This window comes from Microcebus murinus, chromosome 12 (genome assembly GCF_040939455.1).
Source record: "Microcebus murinus isolate Inina chromosome 12, M.murinus_Inina_mat1.0, whole genome shotgun sequence".
Classification (NCBI taxonomy): Eukaryota; Metazoa; Chordata; class Mammalia; order Primates; family Cheirogaleidae; genus Microcebus; species Microcebus murinus.
This window is the reverse complement of record NC_134115.1, coordinates 31646338-31669654: the sequence shown is the minus strand read 5'-3', so window position 1 is coordinate 31669654 and position 23317 is coordinate 31646338. Positions and strand designations below refer to the sequence as shown.

At 39.2% G+C, this 23317-nt stretch overlaps 1 long non-coding RNA gene across 1 annotated transcript in view; it reads left to right on the top strand.

Moving 5' to 3' along the window:
• The first annotated feature begins 1438 nt into the window (after positions 1–1438).
• LOC105856679 (uncharacterized) overlaps positions 1439–23317 on the top strand; it is a 48737-nt gene continuing 26858 nt past the window's right edge. Inside the window, exon 1 of the long non-coding RNA XR_001147262.2 lies at positions 1439–1596. This is a non-coding gene — a long non-coding RNA (uncharacterized LOC105856679). The remainder of the gene's footprint in view (positions 1597–23317) is intronic.

Here is a 23317-nt window from a genome sequence, read left to right as displayed (position 1 = left end):
AAACTCTCAACCGACTCAATCGGATCAATAATGAGATTTGTTATGAGCAAAAAATTTAACAACGGAGGAGTCCATGTTATTTCTGACTCCTCAGGAAGTGGCATGTGCTGCTTGTGACTGACAAACTAGTCCTGACATTATTATTGCAAGCAGGTGATTTAGTGCAGTAAGAGAACTTGATGCAAATGATGTAATCTGAGAGTTAAGAGAGAAAGCAAAGGGGCAGTTTCCTGGAAAGAAAATGGTCCCTCCAGAGAGTCAGTCCCATTTGGTTCTCTCAGGTCTCAGCCCAGGGTGGGTTATGTCAACTCAGGTTGACCACAGAGCAGCCCCTGTCATTCTCATTGGTCATCATAGACCAGAGTGAAGAAGTGAGGACAGCCTATTTCCAGTGTTGCTAAGCTGACAATTGCCAACAATTGCCAACAGCTGTCACTCCCTGGTTGCAAAAGGACAGGCCTATCACATGAGAAGGACCCTCCCTAGAATTGCACGTGGGAAATGGAAGGCCTTCCTGCATCAGCTGAGCTCACAGTGAGGGTAGGAGCCACAGTTTGCAACTGACTTCGGTAAGCTGAATACATCTTTGTGGTTTCTTCTTGCTAGAGTTTGGGATGAGGCCAAAGACAGTCATGATTCCTAGAAGAAGAACCTCTTCCCCTTGTGTAAATGAGAGCCATTTAGGAGACAACCAATAGTAATCTCCTCCCTCAAACCTGTTCTCCTGAATTTCTTTTCTTGGTGAAAGTTTCTACTCACTATCATTTGCCTAAGCCGAAACTCAGCACTCACCCAACATTTCTTTTCCCTTCACTACAGCTAATCCAAGTCAAGTAGTTCCTACCTTTTTAAAATTCCTTGCATTTTCTCTTCTCCATTCTCACTTTTTCTTTCCTGACTCAGGATGCTATCTTTTCTTGCTTAAATCACTCACTAGTTACTCAAAGCTCTCCCTGCCTCCAGGCTTGTCACCCTCTATGCTACAGCGTGATTTTTTTTTTTTTTAAATCCAAATCTGATCATGTCACTTCACTGTTAAAAAATATTTGGCAATCCTCCAAAGCTTTAAGGATGAGGTTCGAAATCTTTAGTTTAGCATAAGCAAAATGTAAAAACCAGACATTTTACCCACCTTGTTGTAGTAGGGTGTAGAAGTCCCTGAGCCACAGGTAAATATCTGATATTACCTTCTTGAGATGGTAGGAGAACAGGGAAATGCTATTCAGGTGCTAGCTATGTGGTTAGATATAAGAATTGGGTTCTATAGGGCCAAAGCTAGGATGAGAAGTTTCTATCCTAGTAGGGTTGTATTATGGACTGAATATTTTTGTACCCCCACCCCCAAATTCACATGTTGAAATTTTGATGCCCAGTGTGATGACAGGAGGAGATGGGGTCTTTGGGCATTGTTAGGTCATGAGTGTGCAGCCTCATGAATGGGATCAGTGCCTTTATAAAAGGGACTTCAGAGAGCTTACACTCTTTCTACCATGTGGGCTTACAAGGAGAAATCAGCTGTCTGCAACCCAGAAGAGGGCCCTCAACACAGGCCAACTAAGCTGGCACCTTGACCCCGGATTTCCAGCCTCCAGAACAGTAAGAAAGTAATTTTCTTGTGTATAAGCCATCCAGTTTATACTGTGTTATAACACCCTGAACTAAAACAGGTTGCAAATAAGATATAGGATGAACAGTTAAGCTTGAATTTCAGAAAAAATAATGAATAATTTTTTAGATTATGTTCCATACCACATTTGTTTATCTGGAGTCCAAATTTAACTGGGTATTCTGTTTTTTAATTTGCTAATTCTGGAAACCTGGGATTATAGCACTGAGGATGGGGTAGATGATGAGGGTGGGGGAAGCTCCCCGGAGAGACAGTAGGAGAAATCTAAGGTTCAATATAGAAAAGGACTGCTGGTTAAGTTTGGTAGATAAACACACAGGCCAATGTCAACTCCATCCAGAAAAGTCTCCAAAATAATAGAAAATGAAAATAAAACCCATAAATAACTTCTAAAAAGAAGACAGAATAATGGCCAACAAACATATGAAAAAATGTTCAACATCTCTAATCATCAGGGAAATACAAATCAAAACCACAATGAGATATCACTTAACTCCAGTGAGAATGCCTTTTATCAAAAAGTTCCCAAACAACAAATGCTGGCGTGGAAGCGGAGAGAGAGGAACACTCCTACACTGCTGGTGGGACTGCAAACTAGTTCAACCTCTGTGGAAAGCAATATGGAGATACCTCAAAGACCAAAAAAAAAAAAAAAAAAAAAGATACCAAAAGATCAAAAGTCACTTTATGAAAAAGACACCTGCACTCGAATGTTTATAGCAGCACAGTTCACAATTGCAAAGCTGTGGAAACAACCCAAGTGCCCATCAATTCATGAGTGGATTAATAAAATGTGGTATATGTATACCATGGAGTACTACTAAGCTTTAAGAAACAATGGTGATATAGCACCTCTTGTATATTCCTGGATACAGCTGGAACCCATTCTACTAAGTGAAGTATCTCAAGAATGGAAAAACAAGCACCACATGTACTCACCAGCAAATTGGTATTAACGGATCAACACCTAAGTGGAAATATAGTAGTAACATTTATCGGGTGTCGGGAGGAGGGGAGGGGGGAGGAAGGGACGGGTATATACAACCACAACGAGTAAGATGTGCAACGTTTGGGGGATGGACACACTTGAAGCTCTTACTCGAGGGGGAAGGGGGTTTGGGCAATATATGTAACCTTAACACTTGTACCCCCATAATACGCTAAAATAAAAAAAAGAAAGAAAAGAAAACCCATAAATTATGAATAAAATGGGAATAGAGCATGACAGTAGATGACAGGTTTCAAAAAATTTTGGATTTTTTGAATCCAAAAATAATATATCAATGATAACTGGTTTAGCATAATGGAGAAAGATTGAAGAGGGGAGAAGTTGCTTAAGCTGCAAAAATCTGGAAAGGGGCACCGGGGCCCTGAGAACAAATTGAGATGTGGGGGATTCGTTGACCATCTGTATAAGAAGTGAGTGGTGCCCAGACGCCTTCACTATGCTATGCTAAGAAGAAGTGAGAGGTTTACTGGGGATATGAACCTGAGAGGTCCCAGTATTAAGCACACCAGGCACAGAATAGAATGAAATATCATGCTAAAAACTAAGTAATTCAGTAAAAATAATCTACATTGTAAATGGTGAGATCCCCACTCAGATCCTCCTCTTGCTGGGTTTTCAGTTTGCTGACATTCTAGCTTAAGGACAATATTTGCAAGCAATTCACCAGCAAAATTACTGGGTCCCCAACTGATCAAACCAGCCCTGTCCATGCTTACAGACCATCCATTCAGCTTCCTAGTGACACATTCTCAGCCAAGACAGATGGCCAGAGATGGCTGATATTTAAGGAAAATCTCCTACAATGGGAGAGAGACCCTTAAATAAACAGGAAAAGATAAAAGGTACTTGGAGAAAAGAATAGTCCTATAAGAAAATTTCAAAAAATTATTCTCAGAGAAGTAATGTTTCATTGATGCAAAATGTTACAATAATAGGATGCTATTTTTTGAAAAGGACATTCAAAGCAAGAATAACAAATAGAGACTAAATTTAACAGAAATAAAATATTTAGTAAAATAATTGGAAGACAACTTAAAAAAAAAAAACCTCAGAAAGTAGAATAAATGATCAAAGATGTGGATAAGAAAAGACATAAAATTAGAGTAGCAGTACAGAAGATCAAACACCTACCCAATAGAAATTCCAGAAAGAGAAGAGAGAAAAAGGAGAGGAGGAAATTATTATTGGAGAAATAAAACAAGAACATGAATATCCTTTTTGAAAGGGTCCATCAAGGGCTTAAAACTATGAATTAAATCATAGCACAGACATATGAATATACTTAATGCCACTGAACTGTACACTTACAAATGGTTACGATGGTAAATTATGTTTATATGTGTTTTACCACAACTAAAACAACAAAACACATCAAGATAGATTATCATTGATACCAAGGACAAAGAGACGATCCTAAAAACCTTTTAGAGCCAGTTGAGAACAAGAACAAAAGAGATCTCATAGAAAATGTCAAGGATCAGAAGTAGTGTCTGACTTCAGCCACCGTGAAGGTTAGAAATCATTGGGAAATGCCTTCAGAACTCTGAGGGAAAATTACATCCAGCCAAAGAACTCAATCTCCTGCTTAAGTAGCAATCCAATCACTTGTGAGGGTAGAAGGTAGACATGTTCAAATAAAGGAATTGGGTCTGAAATGCACAACAGGCTCATCCTGAGCCAGTGTGAGACAGAACAGTTGGCTGATGTTCAAGCTTCCTTACTTCGGTCTAAAAATTGCAGGATGTACTGCCCAAAAGCGCTCAGTCCTCCCCTACCTCATGAAATCATGACTTACCCTTGTGATAGAATTAACTTTCTGTCCCCCGCAGCCTTGCCCTAACAGATAACGAAACTCACAACAGTTCATTCCACTTATCCCTTTACGTGCTGGTCTTCCCACTTAGGGCGTCAGTTCATCTCAGTTTCTCTGACACCAAGTAGAGTTTAGTTCAATACTAAACTCTCAGGTGAGTATTTGGTGGATGAATGGATGTATGGATGGCCTTTAGGAAAAAATAATGTTATCCAAATTCATAGCCATAGGAAAGAAAGGCTCTCCATACTGACTCCAGGTGCTAAAACAAAAAACAAACAAACAAAAAAAAAAAATCCAGACAACTTCATCCTAAATCTCCCCCAAAGAACAGAATGCCCATATTCATTTATTCAACAAGTATGTACTGAGCATGGTAAGCTACACTCTAGTTGGGTCTATATGGAATATTAGATGATGGATTCTGCCATCATCTAATGTCTAATTTTAGTTGGGGAGAAATAATGTGTGTAGCAAAGCAATGCTAAAAGAAGTATATAATAATATAAGAGACGTCATAAAGTGGTGTCAAAGCAGAATTCCAAATGATGAGTTCAGAATGGGGAGGTTACTGTGGGCTGTAATAATCAAGGAGGAGGTAGGACTTGAGTTGACCTTTAGCAGATAAGATTCAGATCAGTAGAGAATACTGGAGCATTCTACCCAGGGACACAGCTGAGAACCAAGCAGGTGGGATGGAGCAGGCAGCTGGTGTCAGCCATCGTGGGTAGTGACACTGAACTACGAGAACACACGTTGGAGGACCAGAATGCCACAGCAAGAGGGTTGGGTTTTATCATGGGGAGCCATAGGTGAAGACGTCCCCAAACTCTAGTTTCTCATTAATTTATAACCACACAGAAATGGCAACTCTTTCAGCCATATTTTCACAGCCTCCTATATACATGTTGCCGATAGCATACCTAGTAGCACAGTGAATGATGATGACCTGTTTATGTGGCTGCCTTCCCCGCTAGACCAGATCTTAAGGGCCAAAGCTGTCATTTTTACCATTAGTTCTGCACTGCTTAGCACAGTGCCATGGGCTTAGTGGGCGTCCCGCATATACCTGTGGAAGGAATAGTGAGAGGATGGTGGGGGCCGAGACAGACTCAGTGCAGGGAGAGGTGCATGGTGCCTTTTCTGTGCCATCTCCTTCTGCCACCACCTTCAGTGGTCACCAGGACTCCTTCCTATACCTTAGTGTTGTAAAAACTCCAGTACTGGGGGGAAACGCTGATGTTTCATGCTTCCAACCACTCAAGCGTCAGCCCAGAATTAGAACCCAAAGTAATCGCACCAAGCTTTGTGTCCTATGCTATTTATTCTCCCTTTCCCTTCCCCTCCTCCTCTCCCCCTCCCCCCTCCCCTTTAAATAGACTTAGGGGGATCCGAGGGGTTTTTGTTACATGGCTGAATTGCATAGTGGAGAAGTCACATTGTACCCAATGCTATTCTTTAAGGCAGCACTATTAGACTCGAAGAATGATTGCCCTGTCCTGACACATGCTTCGGTGAAATCAGCTCCTTAAATCCTGCAAAACAGCTTAATAAGGCAAACATACCCCCTACCCACGTTACTTCCTCGTGGCCCAGAAGAGAGCTATCTCCCCTTTACATAAATATATATGACTTAACTCCTAGATTGGAGAATTCTACCAATTTAGCATCTGTCAATTCCCAATCCCTCACCAAAGCCATCTAGCAGCAGGAGCTGAGTGTCTGCTTTCTGTTTCCCAAGCAGTCTCTCTGCTCTGCTAGGGGCTCTGCCCACTCCTGGGAAGTGACAGGAGCTACATAAAAATGGCTCGGGTGGCAGAGTACATGCCGTGCTGGGAGGGTTGACCGGATGCCTTCTCTGCATCTTTAATTTCTGTAATTACCACTGGGGGAGATACATTCAGTTTCATTCCTAGAAGATGTAACACAAAGTAGCCTTTAAAAAATCTCCTGAAGATTAGTGCATTACCTTGTTTTCCCTCAAGTAATGAACACACAGCTCCTAGCAGTTACAGCTTTGTGAGTTCTATCCTGAAATAGCACCACAGCCAAATGTAATTAAAAGGAAGGATCTATGTTTTGTTTCTCCCCTGCCTCTACCTCAGTACCACTCTGTTTCTTTCCCTATGAATCAGGAAACAGCTGGGAAATCAGTTTGTTCATTTCTATTCCTTTTATCTCATGCTCAAGCTGGGAAGGCCTTGTAAGCATAATCTCTTCTTTTTCCAAATAAGTAGTTTTCAGGGTTCATTCTTTCAATAATTTACTGAGCAATTACCTCTGGGTAAAAAAGTTCTTCTTAGACACGAAAGGAAATAAGACATGGTTTTTGCTCTTGAACAGCCCTTGAGGGAAGACAGATATAAGTGGAGAATTACAATATAATGTGGAAAGTGCTGCCATAGAAGTGTCTACACTGTGCTGGGAAAACCCAGTTGATGGACACTAGCCATGTCTAGGAATGTTAGAGACGCCATAATAACATTTGGCCTGGGTCTTGGGGTTGAGGGTTCAATACAGGCAAATAGTTTATGCATTTGTACAAAAATATCAAAGATCACCCTAGGGGCATATCTGAAAAAAATGTAGTGATAAGCAGCGAATGGAAAAATGATGTTACTCATTGAAATGCCTAATTGAGAATGATATTTCCTTGCCTTGGCTTTTTATTCTCACAGTCAGCTGGCTCTTTTCAGAATAAGGGATTTCATGCATTCATTACATGTTATCAAATTCACATTGCTAAGTGTCTCTCTTGTAAGGTGTTCATACAGTTTTCCCAGGAAAATACCAGTTTATACTGGTCACCCTGGTATAATTGGTAATGGTGTCCTCTTTCACTCTCAAACGTCTCTATGCTTGAACAGTAATTAATATGACCATTTACTTGAAAAATAAAATTCATGAAATATATGACCAATATAATATGACATTTTATTGGTAGATCCAATCATCTTGCTTCAGAAACCAACAATGGCTTCATAGCTTCTAAGAATAAAACACCTTTCCTGAGATGGATTACTTGTAGGCAGTAGGTAGACTTAACAAATGCCAAAGTCCTTCCTAAGCACACAATTCTGTGATCAGAACATGTTTCTTCCCTGATTGATTGAACTAAGATTAAAAACAAACAAAAAAACCCTGTTGACTTTTCCTCTGCCTAGCACCATTTCTCACAAGCTAACAGAATAGAATATTCAGTGTTACCCGCTGCAGTGGTAGGAAGCAATGCCCTTTGTTTTCCTTCTTCCAATGGGCTTTGTACCAAACTAAATGATTACCACTTGTGAGGAAGCCAAATGTCTTCCTCCCTCCCTCCAGCTGGAAAGATGAATGGAATGTATTGAGGATTCACCACCAAACCTTACAGACAATCAGAGTCCTCATCTTTGTCACCACAGGGGCTGGAGAGCTTTGCTTGGACTCAACAAATCACAAACACTGACCATGTCAGGCCTTTTGCTAAGATATGAGAAATACAATGGAAAATAAGTTGTCCCACTTATTCTTGTATCCATCAAGAGAGGCTAAATTATGATGCAGTAACAACCAACCCCCAAAATCTTAGACAACAAGAGTTTATTTCTCACTCAGACTCCATTTTAATTATATGTCAATTAGAAGCTCTACCCTGCATAATTCTCATTCTAGGATGTAGGTGAAAGAAACAACATGATCTAGAATGTTGTCAGTCTCTGTGGAAAAGGGAAAAGAGAATGTGTGACGTATATATCGGCTCTTAAAGTTTCCACCAGAAAGTGATATCAACTACTCACATTTCTTTGGCCAAACCAAGTCACATTGCCACTCCTGAATTTAAAAGAGAAGGGAATGACAATCCTGCCATATACTTCAAAGAAAAAAAAGGATGAAATAATTCTGAATACACTTAGTGACTATGCTAACCAACACAGAGATTATATTTTGGAAAGGAAGATAGACAAGGAGCTCGGTCACATTCATAAAGTCCCTGAGAAGCTGGTATAGACGTCTGCTTGAGCCTAGCACTTTATGCAAATGTAGCCATAAACGTACTGCTCTCTTGTGGAAATTTCACGATAAAATTTTATAGTATTTAAGGAATGAGTAGCAGGTAAGGACTACAGAAATTTATCATAAACATAAATGCATAAGAAAAAGTCAATAGTAACAATGAAAATTAATAGAACTTCAAATATGTAAAGAACATTGGACTTTACCTAGACCACTTGTTTTATTGGTGTGGGACTTAAAATTCCAGCATTATTGTGAACTGGATGTGGATTTCTCCAACCCCTTCCTGATACAAACGTATAAATGCAAGAAAAAAATATGGTCAGGCAGAGCTGTTAGCTTGGCTCAGTGGCCACCTCAGGTTGGGCACAGTTATAAATTGTCTTCCCTTGCTGGATGCTACTGCTGTTTGGAATCTATAGTTGGGCAGGGCCACATGCTGGGCTCTGAAACTGGGCAAGAATTCGGGGGTTGCTTCTTAGCCACTCAGGATGGGCCAGGCCAGAGGCTATGCTCCACAGATATGGGTGGACATGTACTTGTCCATGCCCTGGGGAAGCCTTAAGCAGAGCACTGGGGTTTAGTGGGGTCACCATTCAGCTGCTGGGGTTGGGCAGGGCCAGATGCTTTCATCTGTAGATAATTGCCTCCTGGCCTGGAGAAGGCTTAAGGAGAGCAATCAGGCTTGGTGTAGTTGCCACTTGGCTGCTAAGGTCAGGAAAGGGCAGATGTTCCCCTCTAGATAGTCACTGACCTGCTCGTACCTCCTGATCTGGGGAGGACTTAAGGAGAGGACTACGGCTGAGTAAGCTTGCTGCTCAGCCACTGGGGCTGGGCAGGACTAGATGCTCCCTTCCACAGATCCTTGTGAATTTGCATCTCCCATCCTAGGGAAGCGTTATGCAAACCACCAGGGCTAGGTAGGAAAGCTGGCTAGGGACTCAAGTGAGCCAGACTTATTAACTGTGCTTCCTGGAGGGTGACACTGTTGGATAGTTTTTCTGGTGGAGTGCCTCCATTGGCCAGAATGCAAGTCAGTGCCAAGATCCACATGCTAATTACTGCAAGCCCCACCCCCATTCTTTGTGTTTAACTGAGCCCACGTGGTCTAGTCCTGCCAGTACTCCCAGTGTTTCCCATGGGGTGAGACAGGAACGGGTCCTAAAATGATGGGGATCCTACATGTCCATGTCTAACTCTCGTTTCCCACTATAGAAACCGTGGGCCAGGGGAATCCTCTTTGGGTGTGTTGTGCTGGCTTGGGGGAAGGGTGATATGGTCAAAGTAAACCATTTCTCTCACCCTTGGAATGTACGTTTTCTCAGTTCTGTGGCCCAAGGGAGAGTGTCTCAGTCTTTCTCTCCTGAGTTCAGGGATATTTACAAAAGTTCTCTTGTTTGTGGGTTGTTGCTAGTTGAGTTTCTGTGAGATGGGGTCGGAGCTGGAGAACTTCTATTCTGCCATCTTTCCGATGTCACTCTTCAAAACTGATAAACTTGAGTCTAAGTATTCATGGGATCATATGCCTAAGGAATAGAAGATAAAGCCCAGACCTTCCCATGGTGGGGAGTCTAATGGATCATCTCCTGTAGTACTAAAACACCCTCAATGACTATACTTTTGGTATAAGATTAAGCAAGAAATAAACTGCCTCAAATGAATTTGTAGTCCCAAGTCAAAATATGCAGGTAGTCCAAAGAAATCACAAACCATTAGTCCCCTCTTTTTTTAAAAAAAGGATCCCAAAGCGGTAGTACTCATGGGTTCACGGCAGAGGAAAAGCAAATTCTGTGCATAGGAATGTGCCTTTATCATAATCTTCAAAGAATTCTGAGAAGTAATTTTTCCAAGGAAAATAGGCAACAAGCTCAAAAATTGTAAGCACACAGGGAAACATGCTATATGAGCAAGAAGAGCAGAAAAAACAGAAAGCAAAAGACCCTAAAAATATTTCCGATATTGGCATTCCCAGAGACAGAATATAAATAACTATGCCTATCCATCCTATTTAAATTATAAAAGATAACGTTAAAAGTACAGGGAACAAGAAACTATAAATAATAACCAAGTAGATATTCAAAAGAACCAGAGACTCTAAAAATGAAAAATATAATACTTGAAATTTACAAACTCAGCCAGAAGGTTTAGGCAGCAAATTAAAGTTGAAGAGAGAGTTATAAACTGGAAGATAAGTCTCAAAAATTATCTACAATGGAGAAAGTAGAAAATAGAAAAATGAAAGTGAGATTAAAAGACTTGAAGAAAAAATTTTTTAAAAATATATATACATCTAACTGGGTTTTATATAAGAAGGAAAGAGAATCTGGTAGTGGCAATATTCAAAGGTATACTGATGTAATGCCCAACCCATAGTTTGTTGGTTTTTTTTTAAAAGGAGCCCAGTGAATTCCAAACAGGCTACATAAAAAGAAACCTACACTAAGACACACCATAGAAAAATTATAACACACTAAAGACAAAGAGAAAATCTGAAAACAGCCAGAGAAAAAAATATATATTACCCTCCAGGGGTAACAGACTGACAGCTGATTTCTTAATAATAAAATGAAAGCTAGAATACACTGGAGTAATATATTTAAAGTGCTGGAAAATAATAATGTCCAATCTAGAATTCTATACCAATCCAAAATATTTTTCAATAGTAAGGGTAAAATACATTTTTAAGGGACAAAAACTGAGAAAGTTTGTCACTAACATATTTAAATGCCCTTTAGGGCATTTTAAAGGATGTTCATTAAATTGAAAAAAGTAATCTAAAATGGAAAGTCTGAGATGCAAGGGGGGAGGAAGAGAAAAGAAAGTAGTATGTGGGAAATCTAAATAAATATTGATATATAAAATAACATTTCAATTGGGAGATAGTGGTAGTTAATTGAGTTAATAAGGTCTAAGATTTTATAAAACAGATAGTAAAGGTATTGATTAAATTTAAATTTGGTAAATATATGTCATAAATTATAGATTACTCACTAAATGAATAGAAATAGAACATATAACTTTGAAATAAGTACAGCAATAAAAGGAAATAAGAAAAAATGCTTTACTAATGCAAAAGAAGGTAGGAATGGAGACAAAAGCAAAATAGATTAAAAGTATAACACAAAATATGATGGTAGATAAATCTAAATATGTGACTAATTACATTAATTGTAAATGAAATGAGTGATCTAGTTAAAAGACAAAGATTGTCATACTGGATTGCTAAAAGTATCCAACTGTGTATTATTTATGAGATACACCTAAAATATAAGAATATGGAAAGGTTAAAAATGAAAAGAATAGAAAAAAGATATGTTAACAGCAATCAGAAGAACATGTGTAAGTAGATTAATATGAGACAAAATCATCTTTCAGGCAAAAGCATTAACTTAATAATTTAATTAATTTAATTAAAAATCACTTCATAATAAATGTTTAATTTACCAGAAAGATATGATATTTTAAAGTTTTGGTATATGTAACAATATAACCTCAAAGCAAAGTAAAAAGCAAAAGAATTCTAAGGAGAAATAAGCGAATGCATGATCATATTGGGAGATTTTTAGCATCATGCTTCAATCAGGATATAAAAAATTTGAACAGCATGTTTAACAAATTTGACTTAATGGATATTTATATAATGTACTCAATTGCAAAATATTTATTTTTACAAGCAAACATGATTTAACATTCACAAAAGTTGACCATATTTTGGGCAAGTCTTCAAAAATTTCAAAGGATTAAAACTGTGTTCTGTGACCATAGTGAAATATAGTTAGAAGTCAATAACAAAAAGGTACCTAGAATATTTTCTATTTGTAAATTAAGAGATATCATTCTCAATAGCCCAAATGTCAAAGTATAAATCATAATTAGAAATTAGAAACATTTTGACTTACCTATAACAAAATAGTTTCAAACCATATAGGATGCAATTTCAATAGCACTTAGAAATTTAAGCTTTGATGCTTGTATTAGAGAAAGACAGGTTAAAAATTAATGAGCAAAGCATTTATCTCAGAACCTTAGAAAGAAGAACTGTAAAATAAACCCAAAGAAATAGAAGAAAGGAAATAATAAAGATAAGAGCAAAATTTAATAAAATATAGACAAACATGAAATAGGATTAACAAAACCAAATGTTGATTTATTGAAAAGTTAATATAATTGACAAACATCTGGCAAGACCAATTTAGAAAAAAAGAGATAAGACACAAATAACCAATATTAGGAATGAAAAAGAGGTCACCACTATAGATGCTACACATATTAAAAAGAGAAGTTATTCTGAATAACTTTATGTGAATAATTTTAAAAGTTTTGATCAAATTCATAGAAATATATAATTTACTAAAACTGTCTTTGACATGAGAGACAAGCACAGATTGACTATTTCTCAGGCCTAATTCTAAATTCCCTGAAGAGAGAATTTAATTGGCCACTCTTCAGTTCAGTGACCACGCCAGATACAATCAATTAAAACCAGAATGTTGCATTAAATTGCAAAAACATATCTGCCAGAGGTCAGTACTGAGGGGAGAGAGGAAGGTTCTTAGAGAAATGGGGTCATTGTGGGAGGCAGACTCTCCAAAGGAAATGTACGCAACCTGCTATAGCACTTACCAATATGCATATTATACATTTTTACTTATATATTTATTTCCCATCATTAGAGTACTCTAATGCTATTCTTAGAAGTGTCTGGAAGAGGGTGGACCTCAGCCCATGTTTGCTGAATAAATGACTTAGTGAAAAAATTTAATCTCTTTGAGGATTCATATTTTAAACTCTAAAATAGGAGCAACAAGGCTTTATGCTTGAAGGCAAGGACTGGGATCCAATAACACTGAGTGCTATGGTTTGAAAGTGGCTCCCAAAAGGTCAGATGCTGGAAACTTAGTATCTTTGCCCTCATGAATGGATTAATGGATGAATGAGGGCTCTGCCCTCACAAGTGGATTCATGTTGCTATGAGGTAGGAGCTCTGTTGTAAAAGTGAGCTCTCTGTGGCCCTTTTTCTCTTTCCCTCTACCATGCTGTGCCCTCTGCCATGTTATGATGCAGCAGAAAGCCCCCACCAGATGCAGGCCCCACACTCTTGGACTTCCCAGCCTTCATATGTGTGCTAAATAAACTTTTCTTTATCAATTACCCAGTCTTGGTGTTCTGTGATAGCAACAGAAAATGGATTAGGACACTGAAGTTCTCTTTTTTTAGTTCCATGGTCACATGTGAGACTTTTACAAAAATGTATTTTAATGAACAGAGATACCTTCTCACCGAGATTGAACTGCGGTGGGCATTGATGTTATCATCATCTCCTGAGCTGTTGAGAGTGTGCCCAGTGCAGGTTCCATTTCTGATTTCTCATTCCTTGGGCACAGATTTTAGGATATACTCCTTCTATCTGGAAAGCAATGACCTTTCTTAAAGACTAATGTTCTGTTTTCTTTGCAGACCTTCTCTTTGTTCCTTTGTCCCCCTTGATCAGTTTCTGGAAAGATCTGATTCCCCAATTGCAATAAAGTTCATGGACATCAGGTGAATTTTCTCAGATGTTATCCTTCCCTACCACAAGTCTGATCATGTTATTTTCCTTTATAAAACACTTTGTGATGAATGCGTGAATTTTACTCTACAGACTTGGGTGTTTGAGAAATATCACATTTTAAAAAATACAATCAAATGTAACTCTAAGGCTCCATTTCTATAGCTGGAAGGAAATTTAATCACAGTACTTAATGGAGGTCCTTCCATCTTCCTAAAGTAGTCCCGAAAGCTTACATGATGCCAAGAAAATCGAAGATCGCTTCTAATATGATATGTGTCATGGATGCCACTGATATCTTCATTTTCCAAACCTACATGGCTCCTGAAGTGTAGGCATCACTACGGCCATTGTGCCAGCTGAGGTCTCTGCCTAGAACGGGCAACAGTGCCTGGGGTAGCCTTCTCTGAATCACCTCTCTGAGCTCTTGCCATCCAGGTCACCAGGCTTGCATCCTTGACTCTCTGGTCCCTTGACTGACAACCTCTATTCCCTTCCCTACCTGAATGAATCTCTCTCTCCTTCTCCTGTCTCTGGCTCCTAGGCACTTTCCTCTCTCCTCTCGCACCCAGGATATGGAGCACAATCTCCTCAAAGACGGTCTTTGTATGCATGCGAAAAGAATGTTGTTTTTCCAACAGTTTCTTCTTTGGCCCTGCCAAAACTCTAGGGCAAGGGAAGAGAAAAGCTCAGGCTCTTGAAAGGAGTACAGGGTGGGTGGAGTAGGTATACGTGGATAATGCATGTTAACAATAACATGAAATCATCTTATTACACCTTCAAATACCTTTTCTTTTTAATAGTATACAGTTCAAAATCCTTAGCCTGACCTCTAAAACCTTCATAATCTGGATTCTGTCTGCTTTTCTAGTTTTTATCTTTTTAACTTTATTGCTCTGCAGAACTACATCCTCCTACATTCTTCTAAGGCACTCTAATGCTGAAGTGACTGCTTTCAAAATTTTCTCCCCCACCCACCCTCCTGCACCCCCCACTCATCTCCTGAGGAAACTCTTATTCATTCATTTGTAAAGATTCAGCTCAAGGGTTATGACCACTCTTTTCTGTAGACCCCACTGTTCCCTATAACATGTCAGTACATTGTTAATACAGATATCTGTCTCCCTTTACCATTGCATTAAGTCCTGAGGACAGCAGTCGTGGCTATTCATTTCTCCATCCCAATACCTAGCCCATCCTGGCTAACAGATGGTGCCCCACAATTACACACAAAGAGGGAACCAAGAATAAACACGAATCAGAAACAGCATGGTTGGACCTACAGGCACAGCACGTAGGCCTGGAGGCCTTGACCTCTGAGGTGGTCGCATCTGTGTGTGTATTTCATCACCATCGTCAATCTAGGGTCATTTGACACGTAGAAGGCATGTCCTTTCAACCATATTTATGCCAGGGACCCCTTTTATTTTTCCTTTCAATACATTCTACCATAAAATACTTTGCTCTTGTGATGTGAATTCCCAACCATTGGTTCCTGGGCTAACTGTTGGAAGCCTCATGAAGAGTTTAAGCCAGTGGTACCAAATTAGCAGTCGGCCAGTGAGATGTAGAAGTCAGCCCTACTTGGCTTGGTCAGCAAACTATTTTTTTAAAACTCTGAATTCCAACGCTCTTCACATAGTTACCTCTACTGCTTGGCTTTGAAGGTATATAAATCTGTGTCCCCTAATCTAAGCCTGTTCTCCATGTGAGCCAGTCAGCCTCTAAATTCCTCCCACACTCAGCCAAGCGGTGGTCTGGTGAGCAGTTGACCAGGTTACTGTGGTGGGTGTCTGAGAGGGCATGTGTGTTGAGATGGAAGATGATGCAGTGAGTGGAGGGAGAGATGGAAGGGCAAGACACAAGAGAAAAAAACAACAAAATGGCACCTGTCAGTTCCAGGTCTGCCCTGGCTCCAGTCCTCCTTTGTCCTAGCTCAGGCATGCATCACGTTGGCATGTAGCCTGTCCGAATGAGAATTTGCCCAGTGTCAAGAGAATCATCTGAGCTTCCACTCCACTTGGGTAGTGGTTAGCCACCTATATACACTAAATGTTTAATAAATGCAATTCTGTTCAGCCTAACAATTATTTTGAACTTATGCTGTGTTGGGTTATATCCTAGGACTACAAAGATGGTGTGGACAGTGTCCTTATACTTGGTGAGCACACAGTTTAGTGATGAAGACTGCCGTGGAAACAGATCCCTGTTGATGATAAGACAGGGTTATGGGGAGGGTGGTGTGGTGGTGAAAGAAGAGGCAGTAGGTCCAGGATGGGGATTCAGGGCAGACTTTCTGGAAGAGGTACCCTGCATGCCAGGGGAAGAAAGACACTCAGTGCCGTGGGGAGGTTGGTGGTTGCCTAGGAGATAAGAATAAAGAATAGATTATAAAGGATATAGCATGCCAAGAATTTAAACTTTAATCCAAATTCAGTGGGGATCCCAAGAAGATTTAAGTAGGGAAATGAAGTAATTAAATTTGAATTTTAGAAAGTTAGTCTGATTCTCTAAATAGATATCCTACTTAAACTGTACTAACGTCTTTTAATAAATGCAAGGTGAAAGCATTTGCATGTGCTTGTCTGTCATGCTTAAGTGAATGAATGCGTGTGTGTGTGCCTTCTAGAAAATTCTGGCTATTCCTTTTCTTTCATTATTTTATTTGCTTTCTTACATCAGACACCAAGATAAGGCCACTTGGAATGAAAAGCTACACACCAGCCAAAGACAATCAAAAGCTTCCAAAAGGAACATAAAACCCAAGGCACCCCAGTTATAAGTTGGCAAGTCAATAAATCCTCTGGGAATTTGCCAGATGCTGTCTGAAATTTGTTCTACCTAGTTCTTTCTATACTCTTAGTTCTCATGCCAGTTTAGCTCCAAACTTTAAAAAAAATGAAGATTCAGGGTCTATAATTGAGAATTGCGTGTTTTTGTGTCACTATCGTAAAAAATACCTTTATAGATTTTTAAATGAATACCAGTACTTGCAAATTGATTCTGCATCTGTTTTCCGTTAAGGTTTATACGAATGATTACCAAATAGGATGTCAATGAAGGAGAAATTACAGGGCTTATTCACGAGGCCGTCACATGTTAGCTTACCTCCAAGTGGTGGCTCCTTCTTGCATCGCTCACGTCTCTCCCAGTTTGCTGACATTCTGGCTTCCACGACATCAAGACTTCAAGCAGTTAAATATTGCTTAAAAGAGAATGTCTCACTAGGTTACACTCTGCTAATCCAAAAATAAATCACAGGATGGTATGTGTGTTTGCAGGGCAGGATCTTTCTCTGCAGTGGGATACAAGGGGAGGAAACTTCATTTTGTCTTTGTCTTCCAGCTCCCCAATGGATCCTGGCACACAATTTGTCATTTCCCTCATTACTGCTGGAGGCTCTTCGCAAACATATATGATTTTTTCTGGTTCCAGTCCCTTTCTCGGTGTAAGAATTTTTAAAAATATATAGTTGGGAAATTAGCAAAGTTTATCCTCTAAGCTCTCCTGCCCTTCACTTTGACCCCCATAGGTACCACCTCTAGATCCCTGGGCGTCCCAAACCCCTCCCATATCTGTCCCAAGCAGCCCTTTGTGATCAAAGCACACGTTCCCTCCTTTTTCTTTGCTGGTACAAATTTGGAAGTCAGTTGGTTGGAAAATTTATTCCCACTAAACTATTAATGGCTGAGAGGTGTTTCATATGTTGTCCCTTCTAGTGATATTTGTGTTTTTACTAGAACTGGCTTGCCCTCATTCAAAGAAATAAATCTATAAAGATTATGGCAAAACTGATGTATTTTCTGAAGCAATTTGCTTCTCATTCCTTCATTTGGCCAATAGCTGGTGAATTTAGTTATTTCTGTGACTAAGGCACTTTGCTGGGAGCTGATGGATACCCAGATGGGGCAGACATAGATTTTGCTTTTAAGCAGCTTAAAGCTGAATAAGCAGCACAACCTTTCAGACCGGAGGCACCAGGCTACCAGGGGTCTTATTTACTGCTGGAACTCGGCACCTAGAGAAAGCCTGCACTTCGTAGACGCTCAACAAAATTTGTTCGGGAATTAAATAGGTGGTTGAGAGGTGAAGTGACCAGAGACAAGTTAGGCTTCCCATGTATTCTGCAACCTTGAAGGGAGGGCTTGGGTTGGGGGAAGAATCCATTCTGGAATTAAGTTTAACGGACTCCTGTAAAAGCAGACATACCTTTGATTAGTTGGTGCTGATAAAAAGCAGAAGAAAATCAAAACAAAGCAAAAAAAACTCCCCCAAACCATGAATAAGACAAAAACAAACAAAAAAAATCAAAGCCTGCATCTGAGAGGTAGGAAGGAGAGCCTTTGAAACCCTACTTGGAAGCTCTAGGGTTTTGGCTATAAGCCAAGATGAGTAGCGTAAGAACACTCAAATCAAGGTCATCAGGATAGGAATATGCTGGTGAAAGATGTATTAATATTTCGTGAGAGATTTTTCTCTAAAACTATAGCTGAGTAATTTCTATTTAAAATAATAGCATTCACGATAGCAGTTACTATAATGTAAAAACCTATGGGATCATGTATAGATTTTGATTAAAAGGTATATATGCCTAAAATCATCTTTGGAAGAAAATACACCAAAATATCAACTAACATGGTTATCACTAGGAGGTGAATTTATGGGTGAATTTTATTTTCTTTTTTTCCAAAACTGTTCAAATAACAAATGTTTATAGCCAGAAAAATGTTGTTTTAAAGAAGTAATTATTTAATACAGCTAAAACATTTTAGTGGCAATGTGTGTGTGTTTATGTGTGTGTGTGTAATGTATGGAAAATTCAAAATTATAATTCTAGGTATTAAGAGAGACTCAGCAGAGATCTGCCTTTTAAACACCAGTGATTGCACTTTTCTGACCTGGAAGTGCAGTTAGATACGTTTTGTTTTGATCTGTTTTAAAAACAAACAAACAAATAAAATATAACTAAACGACAACTCTAAGGGATGAAAAAGAAGCAAATATCACATTATTTGAAAGGTTCTTGGAGTCAGGGAGTGGACAGATAGGACGAAGATGGAAACTTTCCCAAAATGCTGATTCTATGATAATATTAGGTTTTGAAATCTACTCTGTTTTCTCCCTTGAGTCAAGAAAAAAATAAAAGCCACATGTAGAGGTCTTATCTCAGTAACTCAAACTGGGTTGAGCTTTTGACAAATCTATCAAGGTCTCTTGGTGGTCAAATGTAAACAATGAGTAATAATTTTAAGAAAGGTAGATTCTTATTTTTTCCTTTTGCTCATTTTTTGAATTTTATTTTTACCATAAGCATATATTATTTGTGCAAAAAAAATGAAAAGAAAAGATAGCACTTTCTAGAATGAAAATTAAAACAAAACAAGTATGTATGAATAGAAAAAAGATTTCAGAAAATACATACCTACCACTCGTAATAGTTGTCTTTGGGACATAGTCTAAATGTGTCTACCCAAATTTCTACTCGGGGTGTTATCCACACTTTCTAAAATGGGCATGAGAAAACAATATATGTAACACAAACTTGCTTTGTAAATAACAAAATTGCATACCTGTGTAATATACAGTTTTTACAGGGAAATGTTTAGAAGTACACGTGCTAAACTGGGACAGTGATTTTTTTTTCTGGGAAGATGGATTAGGAATGAATAGAAATAGGGGAAGAAGGAAAGTTGTTTTTCTGTTGATGTCAATGTTCTATTTGATATTTTTGCAACAAATATGTATCACTTTAGTGATTTGAAAAAAAAAAATTGAGAAACCACAAGAAAAGCTTGACAAATGTAGGTTAGTCTCAGCTGGCTTCTTTACACCCTTTCCCATGTATAGAAAAATACTTATTTTTCTATAAAATTCTCCCCATTTTTACAGGGTTGTTGAAAAGCAAGAAGCCAGGAAGACTTACTATGAAGTCCCAGATTTCATTTTGCATGTCTATCTTATAGGAGGTGATAGGATTTGTTAATATTAAAAATATTGATACATCAATTTGCCTTATTGGTTTGCCTTGAAAAACCAAACTGATGGGTGAATAGTACTATTCATCTCATTTAGTTGTGTCTCGTGGCCAGATGAAGAGCAGAATGAAAATCTAGAGGTCAGTAATTTTAATAATCCAAACCCTAGCGAATTCTTCATTGCATTTCTATTTATTTTATTCGCTTTTAAAAAGGAGAATTCTGTCCTTTAAAAAATGGAGGAAGTAGGGTTCCCAGTACTGTTTTGGTAGGGCTATAGTTTTCAGTTGTGCGGATTGGGCATGGCACAAAAGTGCAGTGTGCCTGCAGGGTTGTGTCTCCCCTGAGGGGATGCCAGCCTCTTGCACAGTGGCTGGGCATAGGCTACCAGTTGCAGTGAGTGTCAGCAGCTGGCCAGGGCCTGAAAAACACCTGGATTCTTGTAATTGCTAAGGAAATCACTCTTCTCACTCTCTGTCCTCTTCACTATTTTACCCTTTTATTTCGCTCGCTTTTTAAGCCTATTTCTCCATGTATTCCCTATTTCCTCTCTCCTACCATAGTTCTTTCTTCTTGTTTTGGGTTGAATTCTGCCCCTACTCCCCCCTAAAAAGATACGTTGGAGTCCTAACCCCTAGTACCCCAGAAGGCGCCCTTATTTGGAGATGGGGTCATTACAGAGTTCATCAAGTTAAAATGAAGTATTTAGGGTGGCTGTAATCCAATGTGACTAGTGTTTTTATAAAAGGGGGAAATTGGGACACAGAGACGTGCACAGAGGGAATATAATGTCAGGACACAGGGAAAACACCGTGTATGGGCCAACGGATGCCTGAGTCTGCTAGAAGCTATTATAGAAGCCAGGCATGGAACAGACTCTCCCTCACAGCCCTCGGAAGGAACCACCCCTCTGACACCTTGATTTTAGACTTCTGGCCTCTAGAGCTGTGAGACAATAAGTTTCTATTGCTTGAGCCACACAATTTGTGGTATTTTGTTACAGCAAGCCAAAAAAACTAGTACATCACTATTCCAACCCTGAACTTTTCTCAATTTCTCTCTTTCTATGTCTTTTTCCCCCTATCTCCTTCCTCTGACCTTTCTTATCCTTGGAAACTCATCTTTACTTCACTCCTCTGCTCTGGTATTACTGGCTGGTCAAACACGTGGTCAGTATGTTCACTGAAATAAGCCAGACTCAAGCAATCTCCAAAGAAGAAAGCCTGTTTGGAGAATAGTTGTATAAGTCATTGTGTTTTTGTATAATTTATATTTCAGGCATTACCAAAGCTAGCATGTTTTCTCTATTTCTAAAATTTTGACTACATGTCAAGTCTAGCACATACCCTAAGTCATACCTGAACAAGTGCCTCCTAAGTAAGGACTGAGTATGTGCAGAATGATGTTTTCATCAAATAGAATGAACTCTGTATTCCATACATATTATCCCTTATTGGCCATTGTCTGTGATAATCAAGCATCTTTGTGTTATTTGTTTTAATTTCCTCCCAGCAAATGGACTTTTTCATAATCATGAGAATTGATTTTTATCTTAGCAGTCATAATTGTTCATGAGATTGATTTGATATAGCAATCTGTCAAGCATATAGATGAAACAAACCCAAAGCAACATATCAGGCCATTCAGAAACCAGTATTTTCCAAGTACTGTGTCATGATGTATCAATATGCAACCTTATAAGCAGAATTCCCAGCCAGGATTAGACTGTACTATTCTCCTAGTAGACTTAAACCCCTGGTAGTAAATATAAACTCCAGTAGTAAACATAAACTTAACCTTTTTTCTTTGGGGAGCAACAGGAAGGAGCATCAGTGGGCTGTCATCTCTGAAAATTATGTACAGTGTCCTGATATCTTGTAACTTGTTCAGTCTTCATTATGAAGGTCATTTATGCCTCACTTTCCAAGGTTTTGTAGGGACGTCAACCATTTCAGGCCAGGTTTCTCCTACATCCCAACAGCAGCATACATAGATCTACTAGTTGTCATTGAAGACCACCATTGTTGGCCAAGTGCCATCGATTTGATGGCATCGTTATCATACTTTGTTAGGGAGTTATTCATAATGAAACATTGCAATGAAGGTTCATATCCATATTGCAGTCTAGGAACTATTTTATAATAAATGCACTCCTGAGTTACATTTATGAATTCCACCCACCAAGGCTGCCTTATACGATTGAACAAGGCAAGGCTGAAGGTTGAACAAGGCAAGGCAAGGCAAGGCTGCCTTATCATGGTTGTGCATGATCATAAGTGGGGGACCTGCTGCTACTTAGCATTTAAACACACAGCCAGAGGCTTCAGAATCCAATAGACCTGGGCTCTGGATCTTATTCTCCTAGTTACTTAACTTCTCTGTGCCCCCAGTTCCTCCTCTGTGTGTCATTGGAGAGGGTTGGGAATGCTGTGTAGAATTACTGCTGCCTTCTGAAGTGGGCAGATTAAGGTAAGAGAAAAACCTTCATGTCAGGGCCTCTGTAGTTTCTTTGTCCTGCTATGGAAAGAATGGTTCTTTGTTTGGATAGGGGTGTGTGTGTGTGTGTGTGTGTGTGTGTGTGTGTGTGTGTGTATTTTAGGGGTTCTAAAAGTGTTGTCTCAGACCAGTGGCATCAACATCACCTGGGAACTTGTAAGAAATGCAGATTATCAACCACACTTAGAGAATCAAAACTTAGCAAGCTGTGTCATAAAGAGGCCCCCAGGTAACTGATGCATGCTGCAGTTATAGAACCACTGGTCTAGGTAAAGGAAGGCTTAAGGATTGAGGGAAATGAATGGTTGCTGTACACAATAGAGTGAGAGGAATCTGGCATTCCTGGGCATAGTCTAGGAAGGGGATATATGAAGATTGGAGCCAGCAAGATGGTGAAAGGCCAAGGTGTTGCATGAGTTGTCACAGGCAGGGAGAAAGCTCAACTACAGTGATTCAGTTGATAATGGGATGTTAAGAACAGGGCTGCCTAATATGCTCTTCAATTTATTTGCTGTGTGATAAGATTTTACATCCTTCCACCTCATACCTACAAAACTTTAGTAAAATCTCTCCTACATGCAGAAGGCTTGCATTGGGAGAGATGGGAGTTTGAATATGTATCAAGGTGAAATAAATCAATGGATAAAGAACAGAGCAAAAGATATCAATAGAGGCAAAAAGTCAGACTCGGAGATAATTATGCTCTAGGGCAGAGTTTCTCAACCTCAGCACTATTGACATTTTGGACTGGTGAATGCTTTGTTGGGAATACCTTATTCACTGTAGGATGTTTAGCAGTAGCCCTGGTCTCTAGCCACTAGATACCAGTATTGCTCCTATCCCAAGCTGAGACCAC